The sequence below is a fragment of the Arachis duranensis genome, chromosome 2, assembly GCF_000817695.3.
Source record: "Arachis duranensis cultivar V14167 chromosome 2, aradu.V14167.gnm2.J7QH, whole genome shotgun sequence".
NCBI classification, from domain to species: domain Eukaryota; kingdom Viridiplantae; phylum Streptophyta; class Magnoliopsida; order Fabales; family Fabaceae; genus Arachis; species Arachis duranensis.
Genome location: NC_029773.3, coordinates 30802621 through 30809014, shown reverse-complemented (window position 1 = coordinate 30809014; position 6394 = coordinate 30802621).

The following is a 6394-nucleotide window of genomic DNA, read 5'->3' as shown; positions in this document are numbered from 1 at the left end:
GACTCCAGACAGCAGCATGTACTTGGCGTTGAGCGCCACTTTACGTCGTCAATTCCCGAATAAAGTATGGACTATTATATATTTCTGGAAAGCTCTGGATGTCTACTTTCCAACGCCGCTGAGAGCGCGCCATTTGGCGTTCTGTAGCTCCATAAAATCCATTTTGAGTGCAGGGAGGTCAGATTCCAACAGCATCAGCAGTCCTTTGTCAGCCTCCTTTTCAGAGTTTTGCTCAAGTCCCTCAATTTCAACCAGAAATTACCTGAAATCACAGAAAAATACACAAACTCATAGTAAACTCAAGTCCCTCAATTTCAACCAGAAATTACCTGAAATCACAGAAAAATACACAAACTCATAGTAAAGTCCAGAAATGTGAATTTAACATAAAAACTAATGAAAACATCCCTAAAAGTAGCTTGAACTTACCAAAAACTACCTAAAAACAATGCCAAAAAGCGTATAAATTATCCGCTCATCAATATGCTCATGAATGGATGAATTCCTCCATTTATAATCCTTCAATCTGTGTTCTCTGGGCTTGGATTCGGGCCAAAAGGTGCCCAAAAATTGCTGAGGACGACTTCTACAAATTCTGCAGATCGCGCATGTCACGGGTCCGCGTGGGTCACGCGGTCGCGTCATCTGGAGTTTAGGTCTTTCACGCGTTCGCGTCAGTCATGCATCCGCGTCAGTTGTGTTTCGCAGGTCACGCGTTTGCCTCATCCATGTGCTCGCGTCGATTCTCTTTTGAGCGAACCACGCGTTCGCGTCGTCCATGCGGACGCGTCACTGCCAGTTTCTTCCAAGGATTCCAATTTGTGCTTTCCTTCCATTTTTATATGTTTCCATTCCATCCTTTAAGTCATTCCTGCCCTATAAAACCTGAAAGTACTCAACACACAAATCACGGCATCGAATGATAATAAAGGATAATTAAATTTGATTATTTTAAAGCATAAGAAACATGTTTTTCTCACATGTCATATCATAAGGAAGGAATTGTAAAACCATGCAAATTCATATGAATAAGTAGGTGAAGGGTTGAATAAATCACTTAAATTGAGCACAATATATATCATAAAATATGGGTTTATCAGCGCTACCTTTCATTATTTCACAAAGAAAATTCTTCCACACATGCTGCACCCAAGGTTCGAAGTGAGGCTCCCTCCCAAGTGCACAAGGGATGCTCAGTTAACTTTTTTAACTGAACGCTACTCTCCTCATGACATGTTGGCACCAAATGTTGCAAGCAAGGTTCGAATTGAGGCCTCACATTACACACATTGAGCGCTCGGTTAAGTGCTCCAACTGAGCGCTATCGAGGATGCACACAAGGAAGGCTTGGTGCACAACAAATTGGAGGGCCAAAAGCAAGGTGGAGCATTCAGTTAGATTAATTAACTGAACACTTCACTGGAGCTTGACATGAGCCCAAAACAAGAAGAAATTGAGCGCTCAGTTGGTTCAATTAACCGAGCGGTTCCCTGGAGGTGCACCATGGGTTCAATTTTAATTCAATTGCCACTTTGGATCCAATTCTTCACCAAATTGAGAAGCCCACTCCAAATTCTGAAGATCAAAAATAGAAATTGTGTAAATAGGACTTAGTTTGATTTAGAGAGGACTTTTCACTTTCACTTTTGAACCTTCTTTTATTTTGAGTTTTATTTTGAGCTCACTTTTACATTTTAGCTTTGAATTGGGATTGAGAGCTGAGTTCTCTCCTCCTTGTTCTTACTTCTGCATTTTTTACTTTTTCTTTATGAATTTTGGATTGAGATTGAAGGAATTCTGTTTCAATCATTGATCTACAATTCATCTTTGTTTTCTGCTGTATAATTCTAAGATTTGGGAATTGGATTTAGCTTTCTGTTTTCATTTTCATTTCTTCTGCTACTTTTGCTTTCTATTTTGGAATTTGAATTGAGATTGAAGAGCTTCATTGATTCAAAGTTTGAGAATCATCTTTACCTCTCTTCTCAATTATTCCAAGAATTGAATCTGAGTTTCCTTTACTGCTTTCATTTTCTTTTCTTCTACAAATTGTTCTCTATTAGATCAAGGAAGGAATTGAGATCTAGACTTGTTTTCTAGTCTCATTGAGCCTCTGAGCTCTTGAATTTTATTCCTAGATCTTGCAATTGAGTTGAATTTACTTTCTGTTTCGTTCTTCACTGTAATTTTCCAATTCTGTTTAGATCTAATGCACTTAATTCATCTTCTTTACTTTCTGTTGTTAAATTCTGAATCCCAGCAGCCCATACCCCTTTATTATTCAAGCAATTTACATTTCTTACACTCTAAGCTTCAGCCATTTACATTACTTGCAATTTAAGATTCAGCTATTTTACTTCTTCTGCTATTTAGTTTATTGTCAATTCTCCCTCTCCCTTTTGGTTTCATGCAATTTAGCTTCTGTTGGTCATAATTCACTCAAATCAACACTTGTTTGCTTGACTAAATCAACCACCTAACTAAAATTACTCAATCCTTCAATCCCTATGGGATCGACCTCACTCATGTGAGTAATTACTACTTGATGCGATCCGGTACACTTGCCGGTGAGTTTTCTGTTGGATCGTTTTCCACACATCAATGATCTGGAGCCTTGCCATGATCAGAGATCAGAATTGAAGCCCCTCCCTCCACACCTCAAGTATGCTTATCTCGAGGATAATCAAAAGTTTCCAGTTATTATTGCAAGGGATCTCACTTTCCGACAGGAGGAGCAGCTGCTCAGTATGCTGAAACAACACAAGAAAGCAATTGGGTGGAGTTTGGTGGATATAGTAGGCATCAACCCTCAAGTTTGTTAGGACAGAATATTCTTAGAAGAGGGAACAAAGCCTGTCCATCAACCCCAAAGAAGATTGAATACCACCATCTTAGAAGTTGTCAAGAAAGAAGTAACCAGGCTACTTGAAGCAGATATTATCTACCCCATCTCAGATAGTAAATGGGTCAGTCCAGTACAAGTGGTGCCCAAGAAGTCTGGAGTCACAACAGTAAATAATGAGCATGGAGAGCTCCTGACAACTAGAGTGCAGAATTCATGGAGAGTGTGCGTTGACTACAGGCGCCTCAACCAAGCCACTCGTAAGGATCACTATCCCCTGCTATTTATTGATCAAGTGCTTGATCGCCTATCAGGTAAATCCCATTACTACTTTTTAGATAGTTACACAAGTTATTTTCAGATTCATATAGCTCTTGAGGATAAGGAAAAGACTACTTTTACATATCCCTTTGGAACTTATGCTTACAAGAGAATGCCTTTTGGCTTGTGCAATGCACCAGCTACTTTCCAAACGTGCATGATGAGTTTTTTCTTTGATCTTATTGAGAATTGTGTGGAAGTTTTTATGAATGATTTTAGTGTATACGGTGATTCTTTTAGCTTTTTCTTGGATAGTTTATCTATAGTATTAGACAGGTGTGTTAGATCATATCTTTTTTGAATTTTGAAAAGTGTCATTTTATGGTCAAACAAGGTATTGTTCTATGACATGTTGTCTCTAATACTGGTATTTCTGTGGATCCAGCAAAGGTAGATGTCATTTCTAGTTTACTTTACCCCTCCTCCGTTCGTTCGTTCGTTCGTTCGTTCGTTGGCCACGCAGGTTTCTACAGGAGATTTATTAAGGATTTCAGTAAGGTAGCATTACCTTTATCCAGACTACCGCAGAAAGATATCGAGTTTAAGTTCATTGAGGATTGCATGCAAGCATTTGATAAGCTGAAGATTGCCCTGACTCAAGCTCCAATTGTGAGAGGACCAGACTGGAGCCAGCATTTTGAGATTATGTGTGATGCCTCCAACCATGCAGTAGGAGCGGCGCTAGCTCAGCGCGAAGGTAAGGATCCTTTCGTAATAGCTTATGCATCTAAGACCTTAGATGCTACTCAGTCTAATTATACCACTACTGAAAAGGAGCTTCTTGCTATTGTTTTTGCTCTAGATAAATTCTGAGCCTATTTACTTGATACTAGGGTAGTAGTGTACTCAGACCATGCAGCTCTAAAATATTTATTAGCTAAAAAAGAGTCCAAACCAAGGTTGATACGTTGGATATTGTTGCTGCAAGAATTTGACTTAGAATTTAAGGATAGGAGTGGTAACCAGAATTTAGTGACAGACCACTTGAGTCGCCTTGAGCACATTAAGGAAGACTCCACTCCTATCAATGATGCTTTTCTATTTGATAGCTTGCATGCAGTATCTGAAGTAGCTCCTTAGTATGCACCCGTAGCTAATTATCTAGTTAGCCATACTTTTCCTCCCAATTTTACTAAGCATCAAAGAGACAAGCTGAAAAGTGAGTCCAAATATTATATATGGGATGATCCATATTTTTGGAGGTGTGGTGTGATGAGCGGATAATTTATACGCTTTTTGGCATTATTTTTAGTATGTTTTTAGTATATTTTAGTTAGTTTTTGTTATATTTTTATTAGGTTTTAGTTAAAATTCACTTTTCTAGGCTTTACTATGAGTTTGTGTGTTTTTCTGTGATTTCAGGTATTTTCTGGCTGAAATTGAGGGACCTGAGCAAAAATCTGATTCAGAGGCTGAAAAGGACTGCAGATGCTGTTTGATTCTGACCTCCCTGCACTCGAAGTCGATTTTCTGGAGCTACAGAAGCTCAATTGGCGCGCTCTCAATTGCGTTGGAAAGTAGACATCCTGGGATTTCCAGCAATGTATAATAGTCTATACTTTGCCCGAGATTTGATGGCCCAAACCGGTATTGCAAATCAGCTTCAGAATTTCCAGCGTTTAACGCCGGAACTGGCACAAAAATTGGAGTTAAACGCCAAAAATGGCATAAAAGCTGGCGTTTAACTCCAGAAAAAGTCTCTACACATGAAAGCTTCAATGTTCAGCCCAAGCACACGCCAAGTGGACCCCGGAAGTAGATTTTTACGTCATTTACTCATTTCTGTATACCCTAGGTTACTAGTTCACTATTAATAGGACCTTTTGATATTGTATCTGTACCTTATGACACATTACACGTTTCTCATTGTATCTTCTACGACATGAGTCTCTAAACCCCATGGTTGGGGGTGAGGAGCTCTGCTATATCTTGATGGATTAATGCAATTACTACTGTTTTTCATTCAATCACGCTTGCTTCTATTCTAAGATATCACTTGTTCTTCAACTTGATGAATGTGATGATCCGTGACACTCATCATCATTCTCGCTTATGAACGTGTGCCTGACAACCACCTCCGTTCTACTTTAGATTGAGTGAATACCTCTTGGATTCCTTAATCAGAATCTTCGTCGTATAAGCTAGAATTGATGGCGGTATTCAAGAGAATCCAGAAGGTCTAAACATTGTCTGTGGTATTCTGAGTAGGATTCAAGGATTGAATGACTGTGACGAGCTTCAAACTCCTGAGGGCTGGCGTTAGTGACAGACGTAAAAGAATCACTGGATTCTATTCCAACCCGATTGAGAACCGACAGATGATTAGCCGTGCTGTGACAGAGCGCGTTGAACATTTTCACTGAGAGGATGGGAGGTAGCCATTGACAACGGTGAAACCCTACATACAGCTTGCCATGGAAGGAGCCTTGCATGCTTGAAGAAGAAGACAGTAGGAAAGCAGAGATTCAGAAGATAGAGCATCTCCAAAACCTCAACCTGTTCTCCATTACTGCAAAACAAGTACTCAGTTCATTTTCTTTCACTTTTCACAGTTAAACCTGATAATCATTGATATCCTGACTAAGAGTTACAAGATCACCATAGCTTGCTTCAAGCCGACAATCTCCGTGGGATCGACCCTTACTCACGTAATGTATTACTTGGACGACTGATAAACCCCATTTGTAGGGTTTATCTTGTATTGATTTTAAGAGCTTTTATCACCTTTTACCCACATTTATTCAATGAAATAGCATGGTTTTGTGATTGTATCCTTATTTGTGCTTAGATGTGAAAACATGCTTTTCAACCCTTAATTTGATGGTTTTAGTCTCCCTTTGGTTCCACTAGATGCCTTGATATGTTTGTTAGTGATTTCAGATTGAAAAGGGCTAGGAATGGATCAAAGGAGTGAAGAGGGAAAGCATGCAAAGTGGAGAAATCATGAAAAGTCAAAGAAGTTGAACTCGCCCATGGACGCGCTCGCGCACCTGGCGCTTGCGTGCACCTGCGAATTACCCCATGGACGCGTACGCGTGATGTGCGCGTACGCGTCGGTGCTGGTTTATGATTTTTTAATGAAAACGTGGCCAACGAATTCTGAAGGGTTGTGGGGCCCAATCTCAACCAACTTTGGCGCCTAAACTGCTATTTAAAGCCAAGGATTGAAGAGAAAAGGGGATTCAATTCATTATACACTCATTAGGATTAGTTCTAGAAGTAGTTTCTAGA